Genomic DNA, 26101 nt, shown 5'->3' with positions numbered 1-26101 from the left:
TTAACAGATATGTTCAGTAATACTGACTGTTTTAACTACACTGTATTATGACATTAACTGACATGTTCAGTGATACTGAGTGTTCTAACTGCATTGTATTATGACACTAAAATACATGTTCAGTGATACTAAGTGTAATAACTATATTGTATTATGACATTAACAGACATATTCAGTAATACTGAGTGTTCTAACAACATTGTATTATGACTTTAACAGACATGTTCAGTAATAGTGAGTGTTCTAACTACATTGTATTATGCCATTAACAGACATATTCAGTAATACTGTGTGTTCTAACTAAATTGTAGTATGAGATTAAAAGACATTCAGTGATACTAAGTGTTCTAACTACATTGCATTATGACATTAACAGACATGTTCAGTAATACCGAGTGTTCTTACTGCATTGTATTGTGACATTAACAGACATATTCAGTAATACTGAGTGTTCTAACTACATCATATTATGACATTAACAGGCATCTTCAGTGATACTGAGTGTTTTAACTACATTGTATTATGACATTAACATACATGTTCTGTTATTCTGAGTGTTCTAACTACATTGTATTATGACATTAACATACATGTTCTGTTATTCTGAGTGTTCTCACTAAATTGCATTATGACATGAACAGTCATGGTCAGTAATACTGAGTGCTCTAACTACATTGTATTATGACATCAACAGGCATGTTCAGTGACAGCGCTCTAACTACATTGAATTATGACATTAACAGACATGTTCAGTGATACTGAATGTTCTAACTACAGTGTATTATGACATTAACAGACATGTTCAGTTATACTGAGTGTTCTAACTACAACGTATTATGACATTCAAAGACATTTTCAGTGATACTGACAGTTCTAACTACATTGTTTTATGGCATTAACATGCATGTTCAGTGATACTGAGTGCTCTAACTACATTGTATTATGATATTAACAGATATATTCAGTAATAATGAGTGTTCTAACAACATTGTATTATGATTTTACAGACAGGTATTCCACAGTGAATTCGGTCCCCCACATATTTCCATTGAGATTTTCCATGAATTCTTGAAGATATTCCGCACCTCCTTTCCACACAAGCCAACAGTCATCCAGATATCTCCTCCAGATGTCAATTTCAGGTAAATAGACATTCTGCAATTCATCATAAATTATATGTTCTTCAATGTATCCCATATATAAATCTGCATAAATTGGCGCAAAAGAGGCCCCCATGGCCGTACCTTGTATCTGCCAATAGCAGTCCTGTTGAAAATAGAATACATTTTTGGTTAAGACATGTTCGGCCATACACACAAGTAATGTGTTCATTCCGGGAGGATAAATATTCGCTTTATTTAACCAGAATTCCAAGGCCATCAGTCCTGCCCAATGCGGAATGCTGGTATACAAAGATTTCACATCCAAAGTACACAGAAGCCATGCAGGTTCAAGTTGTGAATTAGAAACAATTTGTAGGAATTCTGTCATGTCCTGAATCCTGGCTCTAATACAGGATAATAATGGTTTCAATTTTTCAGTCAAAAACATTGAGAGGGGTTCCGTCAATGATCCAATCCCAGATACGATCGGTCTTCCTGGTGGTTTATCAATAGATTTATGGATTTTCGGCAATAAATATAGGTATTGTTTGGCAGGATCCTTCACCATGAGATGTTTTTTGGTGTTAGTAGAATTAATCCCAGTGTCAACAGCTTCTTGTAAGAATTGGTCAATTTCTTGTTTAAAGGCGGGTGTGGGATCAGTGCTCATTTTCATGTAGTGATGATGGTTGGACAGTTGTCCATTTGCCTCATCCTGATAATAATCGGCGTCCATGACAATGACTGCACCCCCTTTATCAGCAGAGAGTATAACTATATCCTTGTTGTTTTTGAGTCTAGTTAAAGCAAGTTGTTCACTGTAAGATATGTTATTTCTAGTGTTGTCAGATTTGTTGGAATGAAAATGTAAATCCTTCATGACCGCCTGTTGGAATACTGCGACATGTTTATCCATGGGGGGGTTGAAAGTGGATTTATGGAATCTAAATTCAGAAGATCTTTGAGAAGTGTTAGGGTTGTCCTGTTGTTTGAAAAATAAATGTAAATTAATTTCCTACAAAACTCTACTATATCAGCAACATGTGAACTCTCGTCAATAAAAAAAACAGGTATAAAACCCAAGCCTTTATTCAAAATAGAATATTCATCTGAAGACAAAGTGTATTTGGAGATATTTAACACATTTTGATGAGATTCCATTATTTCACTACTGATTGGAAAAGTTCCTCTAGACTTTTGACCCTGATGCTTTCTCCCTCCCCTATGTGTCCTGCCCCTAAAGGGTTCATCATACTTCTGCCTCTTTTGTTGTGTGGTGAATCACCCATGCTGGCTGATTCATTATCTGTTGTGGAGGACTCCTCACCGAAGGTATTACTGGAAGATCCTGATTTTTTGAGAATTGATCTCGGTCTTTTCTTACGCACGAATGTAAAGCTTTTGGTCCCTTGGGCAAATCTCACACCTTTATGGGATTCAAATTGTCTTCCCTTACTGTAATCCTCTTTATCCCTAGCAAACTTGTGTAATTTTTTAGATTTAAGATTACTCTCCAATGTGGTCAGTTCTTTGGAAAGTTTGTTCAGACTACTATGAAATTGAGGTTGATTTTCAAATTGTTTTAAGTTATTACATGTCTTTTCAACATCCAGAGTATTGGCATGAACTGTCCTTTCATAAAAGGATGCCAGTATATCAACTAATGCCATAGCTGCTTCTTGCTGTGCTATTTGCCAATCCCTGATTAATATGTCGTCCGGTGCACCAACAAGTGGCTGAATTTTTGATCTCAATCCTCTAGGTGAAATCTTCTGGGTCTGATAAGCCTTAAAGAGGTTATGGTGCCAAATGTTAGTTCTTAATATTTTAATTTGTTTACCTAGCTGATTGAATTCTGACACACAACTGTCAACTGGATCCAATATGGGTAAATCAGTAGTATTCGAGGAACTAATACCAATACCGAATACTTTAAGGTCATCCTTATCTGCACATAGGCTAGATAATAATTTCCCAAGGTCCATGACAATAAGTTGTTGTGTTAAAAAATGTTGGGCTATTTATGTGGAACAGTAAGAGTGTTGAAAGAGAAGATAGTAGTCTGAACAATACACCAATACACTGTTCCGAACCCTTTGGAAAAAATAAACTATGTGTTAAATTTGCCCAAGGGTACCAAAAAGTTACAAATGAAATGAATGCTCGAAAAATCAGGACAAAATATTTTAGTGTTTTATAAGACAAACCATGAAATGAGTATCACTTTAAATATGATGCTGGTGTTATTAAACAAGTGTGCATCTAGATGTTATTCAAACATGAAAAAATGTTATGCTTCCTTGGAAGAGTTATATCTAAATAAGTTATAATGGGTATGATATTGTAAAAAATGTATATACACATGTAAAGAAAATAGAGCATACGAAGATGTTCAATCAAAATAATAGCACAAGATGATATAGTTTAAGACCAGCTAAGTCTAAAACATGAAGAAAGTGTATATAAAAAAGAAACATGTTCTGTAGGCTCATTTGAAGAAATGACTCTAATAAATAGAGCAGTATAAATGTTTGAAAAATATTCTTATAAATGTTGGTATAAAAATATAAACAAACTGTAACTTCCCTAAAAGAGTAATATCTAGGTATGTAATCCCTAAATATGTATATACATACACCACAAAATACAGGATGTTAAATCAAAACAGCATCAATATGTAATATTATAAAAGGCAAAAAAATGATAAAAATATCAATGAACTCAATTGTGGAAATGAGCATAAGACATTGAACAGCATCAAAGTAGAAAAACAATCATGAGATTATTCTATATATAGGAACAAAAAGACTCAACATGATATGTTAGCGCCAAATTCCTAATTAAAGTTCCATATAGTAATATATAGAACAATGACATGCTACCATGTCACAATGTAATGAAGTCAAGGTCAACCCCAACCATGCAATATAGCCTAAATACAGTATTGAAAAACCACCTTTCCTGTATCTATATCCAGCTACATAGACTCAGATGGTTTAATGACAAAGAAATCTGTGAGCATAGGTTATGTAAAAACCCGGATTGAAAATTCCATAAAGAATCATTTTGCCTGATACAAATGCAAAACCTGAATAATTGGAAATATTTCTATATGTCCAATGTTCCTATCCAAAGTCATAGAAATATATATGCAATAATATAGAGGCAGTATATGTGATAGTATTGCGGGCCTAGTAATGCATTTGTAGGCAAGCCACTATAAGATTTTGAACTGCGACACAAACTGTTCCAATATGGTTGTAAGCCATAGATACAAAAAATATTTCTAATGGTTCAAACATGAACAATCCCTTAAGGTTCTTCCCTAGTATTAGGCCTTGTTATGCCATATAAAAAGATATGTCATTGCAAAAACACTGATTCACACAAAAAAATACAATAGAAGAATGTCAAAAATCAGATGCATCTGCTAAATCAAAGTCAAAATTGCAGCTCCGACTGGATCATTTACCTGGCTACATGCACATGCCAAGCTTTTTATGTAGGCCAAACATCTAGACAATTCTGCACCAGAATAGCAGAACATTTGGGAGACATCAGGAATTGCAGATCCACTAATGCTCTATACAGGCACACCATCAAGCACGCCACGGCCAAATTTTCTTTTTGCATCATTGATCGTATCATGCGAAACAGGGCATTTAAAACAGGATGGCATGAAATCCTTAACAATAAAGAGAAAAGATGGATCATTAAATTGGGTGGGCTTTTCCCACCAGGGCTCAATGACAAATTATAAATTTTCATCTTCTCTATATATACCACTAGCTTTCTTTTATGGTATAAGACTATTGTGCATACCCGTACCCTAATCAAGGAAATCGATAGAACCAATTATATGTCAATATGTTTTTCCTCTTTATCATCACACCATACTCATCCATTCCATCAGGTAAAGTCTCTATTTATTTCTTTATATTTTTATTTTTATTTTTATCAAGATGGCACAATTTTGGATGGACTATTAACAATTTATGCATACTTATTGTTTTTCACTTATACACAATTTTTATTTAATATGTTTATTGTTAAGACAATAATGTGTTTTTTTCTTTAATAACAGGAAGTGATGTCATGACTTTCTCATTAATATATAAGGAGCACTTTTTCTATGAGATTTTCAACTACTGATGAAAGCTGGAATAGCTGAAACCGGTCTAGTTTTTGCAGAATAAATCATTATATCAGAACCACTTGAGGTGCTGGCTTTTTTTCTTACTATTGTTCACAGCAGCTTGGTTGCCGAGCACCAGCCGTACTTGCTAGCTGAATTCCACACTGAATGTTTAGTGATATGGCATGTTCTAACTACATTGTATTATGACATTAACAGACATGATCAGTAATACTCAGTGCTCTAACTACATTGTATTATGACATAAACAGGCATGTTCAGTGATAGTGCTCTTTCTAAATTGCATTATGACATTAAGAGACATGTTCAGTGATAATAAATGTTCTAACTACATTGTATTATGAAATTAACAGACATATTCAGTAATACAAAGTGTTCTAACTACATTGTATTATGACATTAACAGACATATTCAGTGATAGTGAGTTTTCTAACTACATTGTATTATGACATTAACAGGCATGTCCAGTGATACTGAATGTTCTAACTGCATTGCATTATGACATTAACAGACATGTTCAGTATATCTGAGTATTCTAACTAAATTGCATTATGACATTAACAGACACATTCAGTAATACTGAGTGTACTAAATATATTGTATTATGACATTAACAGACATGTTCAGTGATACTGAGTGTTCTAACTACATTGTATTATGACATTAACAGACATGTTCAGTGATGCGGTGTATTGTACCTTCATTTTATTATAACATTAACAGACATGTTCAGTGATGCAGTGTTCTAACTACATTGTATTAAGACATTACCAGGCATAGTCAGTAATACCCACTGTTATAACTACATTGTATTATGACATTACCAGATAAATGTTCAGTGATGCGGGGTGTTCTAACTTCATTGTATTATGACATTAACAGACATATTCAGTAATACTGTGTGTTCTAACTACATTGTATTATGACATTTACAGACATATTCAGTAATAGTGAGTGTTCTAACTACATTGTATTATGACATTAACAGACATGTTCAGTGATACTGAGTGTTCTAACTACATTGTATTATGACATTAACAGACATGTTCAGTGATGCGGTGTATTCTACCTTCATTTTATTATAACATTAACAGACATGTTCAGTGATGCAGTGTTCTAACTACATTGTATTAAGACATTACCAGGCATAGTCAGTAATACTCAGTGTTCTAACTACATTGTATTATGACATTAACAGACATGTTCAGTAATACTGAGTGTTCTAACTACATTGTGTTATGACACTAACAGGCACATTTAGTGATATTGAGTGTTCTAACTACATTGTATTATGACATTAACATACATGTTCAGTGATACTGAGTGTTCTAACTACATTGTATCATGACATTAAAAGACATGTTCAGTGATACTGAGTGTTCTAACTACATTGTATTATGACATTAACAGACATATTCAGTAATACTGAGTGTTCTAACTACATTGTATTATGACATTAACAGACATGTTCAGTGATACTGAGTGTTCTAACTACATTGTATTATGACATTAACAGACATGTTCAGTGATGCTGAGTGTTCTAACTACATTGTATTATGACATTAACAGACACATTCAGTAATACTGAGTGTTCTAACTACATTGTATTATGACATTAACAGACATGTTCAGTGATACTGAGTGTTCTAACTACATTGTATTATGACATTAACAGACATATTCAGTAATACTGTGTGTTCTAACTACATTGTATTATGACATTAACAGACATATTCAGTAATACTGAGTGTTCTAACTACATTGTATTATGACATTAACAAACATATTCAGTGATACTGAGTGTTCTAACTACATTGTATTATGACATTAACAGACATGTTCAGTGATACTGAGTGTTCTAACTACATTGTATTATGACATTAACAGACATATTCAGTAATACTGAGTGTTCTAACTACATTGTATTATGACATTAATAGACATATTCAGTGATACCGAGTGTTCTAACTTCATTGTATTATAACATTAACAGACACGTTCAGTAATAGTATGTGTTCTAACTACATTGTATTATGAACATTAACAAACATGTTCAGTGATACTGAATGTTTAACTACATTGTATTATGAACTTAACAGACATATTTAGTGATAGTGAGTGTTCTAACTACATTGTATTATGACATTAACAGACATGTTTAGTGATACTGAGTGTTCTAACTACATTGTATTATGACATTAACAGACATATTCAGTAATACTGAGTGTTCTAACTACATTGTATTATGACATTAACAGACATATTCAGTAATACTGAGTGTTCTAACTACATTGTATTATGACATTAACAGACATGTTCAGTGATACTGAGTGTTCTAACTACATTGTATTATGACATTAACAGACATATTCAGTGATACTGAGTGTTCTAACTACATTGTATTATGACATTAACAGACATATTCAGTAATACTGAGTGTTCTAACTACATTGTATTATGACATTAACAGGCATGTTCAGTGATACTGAGTGTTCTAACTACATTGTATTATGACATTAACAGACATGTTCAGTAATACTGAGTGTTCTAACTACATTGTATTATGACATTAACAGACATGTTCAGTGATACTGAGTGTTCTAACTACATTGTATTATGACATTAACAGACATGTTCAGTGATACTGAGTGTTCTAACTACATTGTATTATGACATTAACAGACATATTCAGTAATACTGAGTGTTCTAACTACATTGTATTATGACATTAACAGACATGTTCAGTGATACTGAGTGTTCTAACTACATTGTATTATGACATTAACAGACATATTCAGTAATACTGAGTGTTCTAACTACATTGTATTATGACATTAACAGACATGTTCAGTGATACTGAGTGTTCTAACTACATTGTATTATGACATTAACAGACATGTTCAGTGATACTGAGTGTTCTAACTACATTGTATTATGACATTAACAGACATGTTCAGTAATACTGAGTGTTCTAACTACATTGTATTATGACATTAACAGACATGTTCAGTAATACTGAGTGTTCTAACTACATTGTATTATGACATTAACAGACATATTCAGTAATACTGAGTGTTCTAACTACATTGTATTATGACATTAACAGACATATTCAGTGATACTGAGTGTTCTAACTACATTGTATTATGACATTAACAGACATGTTCAGTGATACTGAGTGTTCTAACTACATTGTATTATGACATTAACAGACATGTTCAGTGATACTGAGTGTTCTAACTACATTGTATTATGACATTAACAGACATATTCAGTAATACTGAGTGTTCTAACTACATTGTATTATGACATTAACAGACATATTCAGTAATACTGAGTGTTCTAACTACATTGTATTATGACATTAACAGACATATTCAGTAATACTGAGTGTTCTAACTACATTGTATTATGACATTAACAGACATATGTTCAGTAATACTGAGTGTTCTAACTACATTGTATTATGACATTAACAGACATATTCAGTAATACTGAGTGTTCTAACTACATTGTATTATGACATTAACAGACATGTTCAGTGATACTGAGTGTTCTAACTACATTGTATTATGACATTAACAGACATGTTCAGTAATACTGAGTGTTCTAACTACATTGTATTATGACATTAACAGACATGTTCAGTGATACTGAGTGTTCTAACTACATTGTATTATGACATTAACAGACATATTCAGTAATACTGAGTGTTCTAACTACATTGTATTATGACATTAACAGACATATTCAGTAATACTGAGTGTTCTAACTACATTGTATTATGACATTAACAGACATATTCAGTAATACTGAGTGTTCTAACTACATTGTATTATGACATTAACAGACATATTCAGTAATACTGAGTGTTCTAACTACATTGTATTATGACATTAACAGACATGTTCAGTGATACTGAGTGTTCTAACTACATTGTATTATGACATTAACAGACATATTCAGTAATACTGAGTGTTCTAACTACATTGTATTATGACATTAACAGACATGTTCAGTAATACTGAGTGTTCTAACTACATTGTATTATGACATTAACAGACATGTTCAGTGATACTGAGTGTTCTAACTACATTGTATTATGACATTAACAGACATGTTCAGTAATACTGAGTGTTCTAACTACATTGTATTATGACATTAACAGACATATTCAGTAATACTGAGTGTTCTAACTACATTGTATTATGACATTAACAGACATGTTCAGTGATACTGAGTGTTCTAACTACATTGTATTATGACATTAAAAGACATGTTCAGTGATACTGAGTGTTCTAACTACATTGTATTATGACATTAAAAGACATGTTCAGTGATACTGAGTGTTCTAACTACATTGTATTATGACATTAACAGACATGTTCAGTGATACTGAGTGTTCTAACTACATTGTATTATGACATTAACAGACATATTCAGTAATACTGAGTGTTCTAACTACATTGTATTATGACATTAACAGACATGTTCAGTGATACTGAGTGTTCTAACTACATTGTATTATGACATTAACAGACATGTTCAGTGCTGCTGAGTGTTCTAACTACATTGTATTATGACATTAACAGACATATTCAGTGATACAAAGTGTTCTAATTACATTGTATTATGACATTAGCAGACATATTCAGTGATAGTGAGAGTTCTAACTACATTGTATTATGACATTAACATGTTCAGTGATACTGAGTGTTCTAACTACATTGTATTATGACATTAACAGACATGTTCAGTAATACCGAGTGTTCTAACTACATTGTATTATGACATTAACAGACATGTTCAGTGATACTGAGTGTTCTAACTACATTGTATTATGACATTAACAGACATATTCAGTAATACTGAGTGTTCTAACTACATTGTATTATGACATTAACAGACATGTTCAGTGATACTGAGTGTTCTAACTACATTGTATTATGACATTAACAGACATGTTCAGTGATACTGAGTGTTCTACATACATTGTATTATGACATTAACAGACATGTTCAGTGATACTGAGTGTTCTAACTACATTGTATTATGACATTAACAGACATATTCAGTGATACTGAGTGTTCTAACTACATTGTATTATGACATTAACAGGCATGTTCAGTGATACTGAGTGTTCTAACTACATTGTATTATGACATTAACAGACATGTTCAGTAATACTGAGTGTTCTAACTACATTGTATTATGACATTAACAGACATGTTCAGTAATACTGAGTGTTCTAACTACATTGTATTATGACATTAACAGACATATTCAGTAATACTGAGTGTTCTAACTACATTGTATTATGACATTAACAGACATGTTCAGTAATACTGAGTGTTCTAACTACATTGTATTATGACATTAACAGACATATTTAGTTATACCGAGTGTTGTAACTACATTGTATTATGACATTAACAGACATGTTCAGTGATACTGAGTGTTCTAACTACATTGTATTTTGACATTAACAGACATGTTCAGTGATACTGAGTGTTCTAACTACATTGTATTATGACATTAACAGACATGTTCAGTGATACTGAATGTTCTAACTACATTGTATTATGACATTAACAGACATGTTCAGTAATACTGAGTGTTCTAACTACATTGTATTATGACATTAACAGACATGTTCAGTGATACTGAGTGTTCTAACTACATTGTATTATGACATTAACAGACATATTCAGTAATACTGAGTGTTCTAACTACATTGTATTATGACATTAACAGACATGTTCAGTGATACGTAGTGTTCTAACTACATTGTATTATGACATTAACAGACATGTTCAGTGATACTGAGTGCTCTAACTACATTGTATTATGACATTAACAGACATGTTCAGTGAAACTGAGTGTTCTTACTACATTGTATTATGACATTAACAGACATGTTCAGTGATACTGAATGTTCTAACTACATTGTATTATGACATTAACAGACATGTTCATGATACTGAATGTTCTAACTACATTGTATTATGACATTAACAGACATGTTCGGTGATACTGAGTGTTCTACCTACATTGTATTATGACATTAACAAACATGTTCAGTGATACTGAATGTTCTAACTACATTGTATTATGACATTAACAGACATGTTCATGATACTGAGTTTCTAACTGCATTGTATTATGACATTAACAGACATGTTCGGTGATACTGAGTGTTCTACCTAAATTATATTATGACATTAACAGACATGTTCAGTAATACTGAGTGTTCTAACTACATTGTATTATGACATTAACAGACATGTTCAGTAATACTGAGTGTTCTAACTACATTGTATTATGACATTAACAGACATGTTCAGTGATACTGAGTGTTCTAACTACATTGTATTATGACATTAACAGACATGTTCAGTGATACTTAGTGTTCTAACTACATTGTATTATGACATTAACAGACATGTTCAGTGATACTGAGTGTTCTAACTACATTGTATTATGACATTAACATACATGTTCAGTGATACTGAGTGTTCTAACTACATTGTATTATGACATTAACAGACATGTTCAGTAATACTGAGTGTTCTAACTACATTGTATTATGACATTAACAGACATGTTCAGTGATACTGAGTGTTCTAACTACATTGTATTATGACATTAACAGACATATTCAGTAATACTGAGTGTTCTAACTACATTGTATTATGACATTAACAGACATGTTCAGTGATACTGAATGTTCTAACTACATTGTATTATGACATTAACAGACATGTTCAGTGATACTGAGTGTTCTAACTACATTGTATTATGACATTAACAGACATGTTCAGTGATACTGAGTGTTCTAACTACATTGTATTATGACATTAACAGACATATTCAGTAATACTGAGTGTTCTAACTACATTGTATTATGACATTAACAGGCATGTTCAGTGATACTGAGTGTTCTAACTACATTGTATTATGACATTAACAGACATGTTCAGTAATACTGAGTGTTCTAACTACATTGTATTATGACATTAACAGACATGTTCAGTAATACTGAGTGTTCTAACTACATTGTATTATGACATTAACAGACATATTCAGTCATACTGAGTGTTCTAACTACATTGTATTATGACATTAACAGACATGTTCAGTGATACTGAGTGTTCTAACTACATTGTATTATGACATTAACAGACATGGTCAGTGATACTGAGTGTTCTAACTACATTGTATTATGACATTAACAGACATGTTCAGTGATACTGAGTGTTCTAACTACATTGTATTATGACACTAAAAGACATGTTCAGTGATACTGAGTGTTCTAACTACATTGTATTATGACATTAACAGACAAATTCAGTAATACTGAGTGTTCTAACTACATTGTATTATGACATTAACAGACATATTCAGTAATACTGAGTGTTCTAACTACATTGTATTATGACATTAACAGACACATTCAGTAATACTGAGTGTTCTAACTACATTGTATTATGACATTAACAGACACATTCAGCAATACTGGGTGTTCTAACTACACTGTACTATGACATTAATAGACATGTTCAGTAATACAGAGTGTTCTAACTACATTGTATTATGACATTAACAGACATTTTCCGAGATACTGAGTTTTCTAACTACATTCTATTATGACACTAACAGGGATGTTCATTGATACTGAGTGTTATAACTACATTGTATTATGACATTAACAGACTTTCAGTGACTCTGAGTGTTCTAACTACATTGCATTATGACATTAGCAGATATATTCAGGGACACTGAGTGTTCTAACTACATTGTATTATGACATTAGCAGATATATTCAGGGATACTGAGTGTTCTAACTTCATTGTATTATGAACATTAACAGACATGTTCAGTAACACTGAGTGTTCTACCTGCATTGCATTATGACTTTAACAGGCATGTTAAATGATACTGAGTGTTCTACATACATTGTATCGTGACATTAACAGACATGTTCAGTAACACTGAGTGTTCTACCTGCATTGCATTATGACTTTAACAGGCATGTTAAGTAAAACCGAGTGTTTGAACTACATTGTATAATGACATTAACAGGCATGTTCAGTGATGCCGAGTGTTCTAACTGCATTGTATTATGACATTAACAGACATGCTTAGTAATACTGAGTGTTCTAACTACATTGTATTATGACATTAACAGACATGTTCAGTAATACTGAGTGTTCTAACTACATTGTATTATGACATTAACAGACATGTTCAGTGATACTGAGTGTTCTAACTACATTGTATTATGACATTAACAGACATATTCAGTAATACTGAGTGTTCTAACTACATTGTATTATGACATTAACAGACATATTCAGTAATACTGAGTGTTCTAACTACATTGTATTATGACATTAACAGACATGTTCAGTGATACTGAGTTTTCTAACTACATTCTATTATGACACTAACAGGGATGTTCATTGATACTGAGTGTTCTAACTACATTGTATTATGACATTAACAGACTTTCAGTGACACTGAGTGTTCTAATACATTGTATTATGAAATTATCAGGCATTTTCAGTGATACTGAGTGTTCTAACTACACTGTACTATGACACTAACAGACATGTTTGGTGATACTGAGTGTTCTAACTGCATTGTATTATGACATTAACAGACATATTCAGTAATACTGAGTGTTCTAACTACATTGTATTATGACATTAACAGACATATTTAGTTATACCGAGTGTTGTAACTACATTGTATTATGACATTAACAGACATGTTCAGTGATACTGAGTGTTCTAACTACATTGTATTATGACATTAACAGACATATTCAGTAATACTGAGTGTTCTAACTACATTGTATTATGACATTAACAGACATGTTCAGTGATACTGAGTGTTCTAACTACATTGTATTATGACATTAACAGACATGTTCAGTAATACTGAGTGTTCTAACTACATTGTATTATGACATTAACAGACATGTTCAGTGATACTGAGTGTTCTAACTACATTGTATTATGACATTAACAGACATATTCAGTAATACTGAGTGTTCTAACTACATTGTATTATGACATTAACATACATGTTCAGTGATACTGAGTGCTCTAACTACATTGTATCATGACATTAAAAGACATGTTCAGTGATACTGAGTGTTCTAACTATATTGTATTATGACATTAACAGACACATTTAGTAATACTGAGTGTTCTAACTACATTGTATTATGACATTAACAGACATGTTCAGTGATACTGAGTGTTCTAACTACATTGTATTATGACATTAACAGACATATTCAGTAATACTGAGTGTTCTAACTACATTGTATTATGACATTAACAGACATGTTCAGTAATACTGAGTGTTCTAACTACATTGTATTATGACATTAACAGACATATTCAGTAATACTGAGTGTTCTAACTACATTGTATTATGACATTAACAGGCATGTTCAGTGATACTGAGTGTTCTAACTACATTGTATTATGACATTAACAGACATATTCAGTAATACTGAGTGTTCTAACTACATTGTATTATGGCATTAACAGACATGTTCAGTGATACTGAATGTTCTAACTACATTGTATTATGACATTAACCGACAAATTCAGTGATTCTGAGTGTTCTAACTACATTGTATTATGATATTAACAGACATGTTCAGTGATACTGAGTGTTCTAACTACATTGTATTATGACATTAACAGACATGTTCAGTAATACTGAGTGTTCTAACTACATTGTATTATGACATTAACAGACATGTTCAGTGATACTGAGTGTTCTTACTACATCGTATTATGACATTAACAGATATGATCAGTAATACTGAGTTTTCTAACTACATTGTGTTATGGCATTAACAGACATGTTCAGTGAAACTGAGTGTTCTAACTACGTTGTATTATGACATTAACAGACATGTTCAGTGATACTGAGTGTTCTAACTTCATTGTATTATGACATTAACAGACATGTTCAGTGATACTGAGTGTTCTAACTACATTGTATTATGACATTAACAGACATGTTCAGTGATACTGAGTGTTCTAACTACATTGTATTATGACATTAACAGGCATGTTCAGTGATACTGAGTGTTCTAACTACATTGTATTATGACATTAACAGACATATTCAGTAATACTGAGTGTTCTAACTACATTGTATTATGACATTAACAGACATGTTCAGTAATACTGAGTGTTCTAACTACATTGTATTATGACATTAACAGACATATTCAGTAATACTGAGTGTTCTAACTACATTGTATTATGACATTAACAGGCATGTTCAGTGATGCTTAGTGCGCTTACTACATTGTATTATGACATTAACAGACATATTTAGTGATACTGAGTGTTCTAACTAACTACATTGTAATTTGACATTAACAGACATGTTCAGTGATACTGAGTGTTCTAACTACATTGTATTATGACATTTACAGACACATTCAGTAATACTGAGTGTTCCAACTAAATAGTATTATGACATTAAAAGACATGTTCAGTAATGCTGAGTATTCTAACATAATTGTATTATGACATTTCAGTGAGTTTTCTAATTACATTCTATAATGACATTAACAGAGATACTGAGAGTTCTAACTGCATTGTATTTTGACATTAACAGACATGTTCAGTGATACTGAGTGTTCTAACTACATTGTATTTTGACATTAACAGACATGTTCAGTGATACTGAGTGTTCTAACTACATTGTATTATGACATTTACAGACATTCAGTGACACTGAGTGTTCTAACTACATTGTATTATGACATTAGCAGACATATTCAGTTATGCTGAGTGTTTTCAATACATTGTATTATGACATTAACAGGCATGTTCAGTGGTGATGCTGAGTGTTCTAACTACATTGTATTATAACATTAACAGACACATTCAGTAATCCTGACTGTTCATTAACAGACATGGTCAGTAATACTGAGTGTCTAACTACATTGTATTACGACATTATCAGACATATTCAGTAATACTAAGTGTTCTAACTGCATTGTATTATGACATTAACAGACATGTTCCGTGATAATGAATGTTCTAAGTACATTGTAATATGACATTAACAGGCATATTCAGTGATAGTGAGTGTTCTAACTACATTGTATTATGACATTAACAGACACATTCAGTAATACTGAGTGTTCTAACTACATTGTATTATGACATTAACAGACATGTTCAGTAATACAGAGTGTTCTAACTACATTGTATTATGACATTAACAGACATTTTCAGTGATACTGAGTGTTCTAACTACATTGTATTATGACATTAACAGACACATTCAGTAATACTGAGTGTTCTAACTACATTGTATTATGACATTAACAGACATGTTCAGTGATACTGAGTGTTCTAACTACATTGTATTATGACATTAACAGACATATTCAGTAATAGTGAGTGTTCTAACTACATTGTATTATGACATTAACAGACATGTTCAGTGATACTGAGTGTTCTAACTACATTGTATTATGACATTTACAGACATATTCAGTAATAGTGAGTGTTCTAACTACATTGTATTATGACATTAAAAGACATTTTAAGTGATACTGAGTGTTCTACTTACATTGTATCATGACATTAACAAACATATTTAGTGATACTTAGTGTTCCAACTCCATTGTATTATGACATTAACATACATTTTCAGTGATACTGAGTGTTCTAACGACATTGTATTATGACATTAACAGACATGTTCAGTAATACTGACTGTTCTAACTACATTGTATTATGACATTTACAGACATATTCAGCAATAGTAAGTGTTCTAACTACATTGTATTATGACATTACCAGACATTTTCAGTGATACTGAGTGTTCTAACTGCATTGTAGTATGACATTACCAGACATATGCAGGGATACTGAGTGTTATACTTACATTGTATCATGACATTAACAGACATATTCACTGATACTTAGTGTTCTAACTATATTGTATTATGACATTAACAGATATGTTCAGTAATACCGAGTGTTCTTACTACATTGTATTGTGAGATTAACAGACATGTTCAGTGATACTGAGTGCTCTAACTACAATGTATTATGAACATTAACTGACATATTCAGTAATACTGATTGTTCTAACATCATTGTATTATGGCATTAACAGACATGTTCAGTGAAACTGAGTGTTCGAACTACATTGTATTATGACATTACCAGGCATGGTCAGTGATGCTGGATGTTCTAACTACATTGTATTATGATATTACCAGGCATGTTCAGTGATACTGAGCATTCTATCTACATTGTATTATGATATTACCAGACATATTTAGTGAGACTGAGTGTTTTAACTACATTGTATTATGACATTAACAGACATGTTCAGTGATACTGAGTGTTCTACATACATTGTATTGTGACATTAACAGACATATTCAGTAATATTGAGTGTTCTAACTACATTGTATTATGACCTTAACAGACTTGTTCAGTAATCATGAGTGTTCTAACTACATTGTATTATGATATTAACAGATATATTCAGTAATAATGAGTGTTCTAACAACATTGTATTATGATTTTACAGACAGGTTCAGTAATACTCAGTTTTCTAACTATATTGTATTATCATCTTAACAGACATATTCAGTAATACTGTGTGTTCTAACTACATTGTATTATGACATTAACAGACATGTTCAGTGATACTGAGTGTTCAAATTACATTGTATAATGACATTAACAGGCATCTTCAGTGATACTGAGTGTTTTAACTGCATTTTATTATGACATTAATAGACATGGTCAGTGATGCTGAGTGTTCTAATTACATTGTATAAAGACATTAACAGGCATGATCACTGATAATGAGCGATCCAACTACATTGTATTATGACATTAACAGACATGCTCAGTAATACTGAGTGTTCTTTCTACGTTGTATTATGACATTAACAGACATATTCAGTGATAGTGAGTTTTCTAACTACATTGTATTATGACATTAACAGGCATGTCCAGTGATACTGAATGTTCTAACTACATTGCATTATGACATTAACAGACATGTTCAGTATATTTGAGTGTTCTAACTAAATTGCATTATGACATTAACAGACACGTTCAGTAATACTGAGTGTACTAAATATATTGTATTATGACATTAACAGACATGTTCAGTGATACTGAGTGTTCTAACTACATTGTATTATGACATTAACAGACATGTTCAGTGATGCGGTGTATTCTACCTTCATTTTATTATAACATTAACAGACATGTTCAGTGATGCAGTGTTCTAACTACATTGTATTAAGACATTACCAGGCATAGTCAGTAATACTCACTGTTATAACTACATTGTATTATGACATTACCAGATAAATGTTCAATGATGCGGGGTGTTCTAACTTCATTGTATTATGACATTAACAGACATATTCAGTAATACTGTGTGTACTAACTACATTGTATTATGACATTTACAGACATATTCAGTAATAGTGAGTGTTCTAACTGCATTGTATTATGACATTAACATACATTTTCAGTGATACTGAGTGTTCTAACGACATTGTATTATGACATTAACAGACATGTTCAGTAACACTGACTGTTCTAACTACATTGTATTATGACATTTACAGACATATTCAGCAATAGTAAGTGTTCTAACTACATTGTATTATGACATTACCAGACATTTTCAGTGATACTGAGTGTTCTAACTACATTGTAGTATGACATTACCAGACATATGCAGGGATACTGAGTGTTATACTTACATTGTATCATGACATTAACAGACATATTCACTGATACTTAGTGTTCTAACTATATTGTATTATGACATTAACAGATATGTTCAGTAATACCGAGTGTTCTTACTACATTGTATTGTGAGATTAACAGACATGTTCAGTGATACTGAGTGCTCTAACTACAATGTATTATGAACATTAACTGACATATTCAGTAATACTGATTGTTCTAACATCATTGTATTATGGCATTAACAGACATGTTCAGTGAAACTGAGTGTTCGAACTACACTGTATTATGACATTACCAGGCATGGTCAGTGATACTGAGCATTCTATCTACATTGTATTATGATATTACCAGACATATTTAGTGAGACTGAGTGTTTTAACTACATTGTATTATGACATTAACAGACATGTTCAGTGATACTGAGTGTTCTACATACATTGTATCATGACATTAACAGACATATTCAGTAATATTGAGTGTTCTAACTACATTGTATTATGACCTTAACAGACTTGTTCAGTAATCATGAGTGTTCTAACTACATTGTATTATGACATTAACAGATATATTCAGTAATAATGAGTGTTCTAACAACATTGTATTATGATTTTACAGACAGGTTCAGTAATACTCAGTTTTCTAACTATATTGTATTATCATATTAACAGACATATTCAGTAATACTGTGTGTTCTAACTACATTGTATTATGACATTAACAGACATGTTCAGTGATACTGAGTGTTCAAATTACATTGTATAATGACATTAACAGACATATTCAGTGATACTGAGAGTTCAAACTACATTGTATAATGACAGTAACAGACATATTCAGTGATACTTAGTCTTCTAACTACATTGGTATTATGACATTAACAGACATGTTCAGTAATACCGAGTGTTCTTATTACATAGTATTATGAAATTAACAGACATGTTCAGTGATATTGAATGTTCTAACTGCATTGTATTATGCACATTTACAGAAATATTCAGTAATGCTTAGTGTTCTAACTACATTGTTTTATGATATAAACATGCATGTTCAGTGATACCTAGTGTTCTAACTACATTGCATTATGACATTAACAGACATGTTCAGTGGTGCAGAGTGTTTTAACTACATTGTATCATGACATTAATAGACACGGTCAGTAATACTGAGTGTTCTTACTACATTGTATTATGGCATTAACAGACATATTCAGTGATACTGAGTGTTCTAACTACATTGTTTTATGATATAAACAGGCATGTTCAGTGATACCTAGTGTTCTAACTACATTGTATTATGACATTAACAGACATGTTCAGTAATACTGAGTGTTCTTACTACATTGTATTATGGCATTACCAGACATGTTCAGTGATACTGAATGTTCTAACTACATTGTATTATGACATTAACAGACATATTCAGTAATACTGAGTGTTCTAACTACATTGTATTATGACATTAACAGACATGTTCAGTGATACTGAATGTTCTAACTACATTGTATTATGACATTAACAGACATATTCAGTAATACTGAGTGTTCTAACTACATTGTATTATGACATTAACAGACATGTTCAGTGATACTGAGTGTTCTAACTACATTGTATTATGACATTAACAGACATATTCAGGGATACTGAGTGTTCTAACTACATTGTATTATGACATTAACAGACATGTTCAGTGATACTGAGTGTTCTAACTACATTGTATTATGACATTAACAGGCATGTTCAGTGATACTGAGTGTTCTATCTACATTGTATTATGACATTAACAGACATGTTCAGTGATACTGAGTGTTCTACATACATTGTATCGTGACATTAACAGACATATTCAGTAATATTTAGTGTTCTAACTACATTGTACTATGACCTTAACAGACTTGTTCAGTAATCATGAGTGTTCTAACTACATTGTATTATGACATTAACAGATATATTCAGTAATAATGAGTGTTCTAACAACATTGTATTATGACATAAGTAGGCATGTTCAGTTATACTGAGTGTTCTAACTACATTGTATTATGACATTAACAGACATATTCAGTAATACTGTGTGTTCTAACTACATTGTATTATGACATTAACAGACATGTTCAGTGATACTGAGTGTTCAAATTACATTGTATAATGACATTAACAGGCATCTTCAGTGATACTGAGTGTTTTAACTGCATTTTATTATGACATTAATAGACATGGTCAGTGATGCTGAGTGTTCTAATTACATTGTATAAAGACATTAACAGGCATGATCACTGATACTGAGTGTTCTAACTACATTGTATTATGACATTAACAGACATGATCAGTAATACTGAGTGTTCTAACTACATTGTATTATGACATTAACAGACATATTCAGTGATAGTGAGTGTTCTAACTACATTGTATTATGACATTAACAGGCATGTCCAGTGATACTGAATGTTCTAACTACATTGTATTATGACATTAACAGACATGTTCAGTATATCTGAGTGTTCTAACTAAATTGCATTATGACATTAACAGACACGTTCAGTAATACTGAGTGTACTAAATATATTGTATTATGACATTAACAGACATGTTCAGTGATACTGAGTGTTCTAACTACATTGTATTATGACATTAACAGGCATGTTCAGTGATGCGGTGTATTCTACCTTCATTTTATTATAACATTAACAGACATGTTCAGTGATGCAGTGTTCTAACTACATTGTATTAAGACATTACCAGGCATAGTCAGTAATACTCACTGTTATAACTACATTGTATTATGACATTACCAGATAAATGTTCAATGATGCGGGGTGTTCTAACTTCATTGTATTATGACATTAACAGACATATTCAGTAATACTGTGTGTACTAACTACATTGTATTATGACATTTACAGACATATTCAGTAATAGTGAGTGTTCTAACTGCATTGTATTATGACATTAACATACATTTTCAGTGATACTGAGTGTTCTAACGACATTGTATTATGACATTAACAGACATGTTCAGTAACACTGACTGTTCTAACTACATTGTATTATGACATTTACAGACATATTCAACAATAGTAAGTGTTCTAACTACATTGTATTATGACATTACCAGACATTTTCAGTGATACTGAGTGTTCTAACTACATTGTAGTATGACATTACCAGACATATGCAGGGATACTGAGTGTTATACTTACATTGTATCATGACATTAACAGACATATTCACTGATACTTAGTGTTCTAACTATATTGTATTATGACATTAACAGATATGTTCAGTAATACCGAGTGTTCTTACTACATTGTATTGTGAGATTAACAGACATGTTCAGTGATACTGAGTGCTCTAACTACAATGTATTATGAACATTAACTGACATATTCAGTAATACTGATTGTTCTAACATCATTGTATTATGGCATTAACAGACATGTTCAGTGAAACTGAGTGTTCGAACTACATTGTATTATGACATTACCAGGCATGGTCAGTGATGCTGGATGTTCTAACTACATTGTATTATGATATTACCAGACATATTTAGTGAGACTGAGTGTTTTAACTACATTGTATTATGACATTAACAGACATGTTCAGTGATACTGAGTGTTCTACATACATTGTATCGTGACATTAACAGACATATTCAGTAATATTGAGTGTTCTAACTACATTGTATTATGACCTTAACAGACTTGTTCAGTAATCATGAGTGTTCTAACTACATTGTATTATGACATTAACAGATATATTCAGTAATAATGAGTGTTCTAACAACATTGTATTATGATTTTACAGACAGGTTCAGTAATACTCAGTTTTCTAACTATATTGTATTATCATATTAACAGACATATTCAGTAATACTGTGTGTTCTAACTACATTGTATTATGACATTAACAGGCATGTTCAGTGATACTGAGTGTTCAAATTACATTGTATAATGACAGTAACAGACATATTCAGTGATACTTAGTCTTCTAACAACTTTATATTATGACATTGATAGGTGTGTTCAGTGATAAAGAATGTTCTAACTGCATTGTATTATGACATTAGCAGACATGTTCAGTAATACTGAGTGTTCTAACTACATTGTATTATGACATTAACAGACATACTCAGTGATAGTGAGTTTTCTAACTACATTGTATTATGACATTAACAGGCATGTCCAGTGATACTGAATGTTCTAACTACATTGTATTATGACATTAACATACATGTTCAGTTATTCTGAGTGTTCTAACTACATTGTATTTTGACATTAACAGACATGTTCAGTATATCTGAGTGTTCTAAATATATTGTATTATGACATTAACAGACATGTTCAGTGATACTGAGTGTTCTAACTACATTGTATTATGACATTAACAGGCATGTTCAGTGATACTGAGTGTTCTAACTTCATTTTATTATAACATTAACAGACATGTTCAGTGATGCAGTGTTCTAACTACATTGTATTATGACATTAACATACATGTTCAGTTATTCTGAGTGTTCTAACTACATTGTATTATGACATTAACAGACATGTTCAGTGATACTGAGTGTTCTAACTACATTGTATTATGACATTAACAGACATATTCAGTAATACTGTGTGTTCTAACTACATTGTATTATGACATTAACAGACATATTCAGTAATACTGAGTGTTCTAACTACATTGTATTATGACATTAACAGACATGTTCAGTGATACTGAATGTTCTAACTACATTGTATTATGACATTAACAGACATGTTCAGTGATACTGAGTGTTCTAACTACATTGTATTATGACATTAACAGACATATTCAGTGATACTTAGTGTTCTAACTACATTGTATTATGACATTAACATACATGTTCAGTGATACTGAGTGTTCTAACTACATTGTATTATGACATTAACAGACATGTTCAGTAATACTGAGTGTTCTAACTACATTGTATTATGACATTTACAGACATATTCAGTAATAGTGAGTGTTCTAACTACATTGTATTATGACATTAACAGACATTTTCAGTGATACTGAGTGTTCTAACTACATTGTATTATGACATTAGCAAACATATGCATGGATACTGAGTGTTCTACTTACATTGTATCATGACATTAACAAACATATTTAGTGATACTTAGTGTTCCAACTCCATTGTATTATGACATTAACAGATATGTTCAGTAACACCGAGTGTTCTTACTACATTGTATTATGACATTAACAGACATGTTCAGTAATATTGAGTGTTCTAACTACATTGTATTATGACATTTACAGACATATTCAGTAATACTGAGTGTTCTAACTACATTGTATTATGACATTAACAGACATGTTCAGTAATACTGAGTGTTCTAACTACATTGTATTATGACATTACCAGACATGTTCAGTGATACTGAGTGTTCTAACTACATTGTATTATGACATTAACAGACATGTTCAGTGATACTGAGTGTTCTAACTACATTGTATTATGACATTAACAGACATATTCAGTAATACTGAGTGTTCTAACTACATTGTATTATGACATTAACAGACATGTTCAGTGATACTGAGTGTTCTAACTACATTGTATTATGACATTAACAGACATATTCAGTAATACTGAGTGTTCTAACTACATTGTATTATGACATTAACAGACATATTCAGTAATACTGAGTGTTCTAACTACATTGTATTATGACATTAACAGACATGTTCAGTGATACTGAGTGTTCTAACTACATTGTATTATGACATTAACAGACATATTCAGTAATACTGAGTGTTCTAACTACATTGTATTATGACATTAACAGACATGTTCAGTAATACTGAGTGTTCTAACTACATTGTATTATGACATTAACAGACATATTCAGTAATACTGAGTGTTCTAACTACATTGTATTATGACATTAACAGACATGTTCAGTGATACTGAATGTTCTAACTACATTGTATTATGACATTAACCGACAAATTCAGTGATTCTGAGTGTTCTAACTACATTGTATTATGATATGAACAGGCATGTTTAGTGACACTGCATGTTTAAACTACATCGTATTATGACATTAACAGATATGTTCAGTAATACTGAGTTTTCTAACTACATTGTGTTATGACATTAACAGACATGTTCAGTGAAACTGAGTGTTCTAACTACGTTGTATTATGACATTAACAGACATGTTCAGTGTTACTAAATGTTCTAACTACATTGTATTATGACATTAACAGACATGTTCAGTGATACTGAGTGTTCTAACTACATTGTATTATGACACTAAAAGACATGTTCAGTGATACTGAGTGTTCTAACTACATTGTATTATGACACTAAAAGACATGTTCATTGATACTGAGTGTTCTAACTACATTCTATTATGACATTAACAGGGATGTTCAGTGACTCTGAGTGTTCTAACTACATTGTATTATGACATTAGCAGACATATTCAGGGATACTGAGTGTTCTAACTACATTGTATTATGACATTAACAGACTTATTCAGTAATACTGAGTGTTCTAACTACATTGTATTATGACATTAACAGACATGTTCAGTGATACTGAGTGTTCTAATTACATTGTATTATGACATTAACAGACATGTTCAGTGATACTGAGAGTTCTAACTACATTGTATTATGACATTAACAGACATGTTCAGTGATGCAGTGTGTTCTAACTACATTGTATTATGACATTAACAGACATGTTCAGTGATACTGAGTGTTCTAACTACATTGTATTATGACATTAACAGGCATGTTCAGTGATACTGAGTGTTCGAACAACATTGTATTATCACATTACCAGGCATGGTCAGTGATACTAAGTGTTCTAACTACATTGTATTTTGACATTACTAGGCATGTTCAGTGATACTGAGTGTTCTAACTACATTGTATTATGACATTAACAGACATATTCAGTAATACTGAGTGTTCTAACTACATTGTATTATGACATTAACAGACATGTTCAGTGATACTGAATGTTCTAACTACATTGTATTATGACATTAACAGACATGTTCAGTGATACTGAGTGTTCTAACTAC

The sequence above is a fragment of the Protopterus annectens genome, chromosome 7.part0, assembly GCF_019279795.1.
Source record: "Protopterus annectens isolate FY-2018-M chromosome 7.part0, PAN1.0, whole genome shotgun sequence".
NCBI classification, from domain to species: domain Eukaryota; kingdom Metazoa; phylum Chordata; order Ceratodontiformes; family Protopteridae; genus Protopterus; species Protopterus annectens.
Note: the sequence above shows the minus strand (reverse complement) of the source record.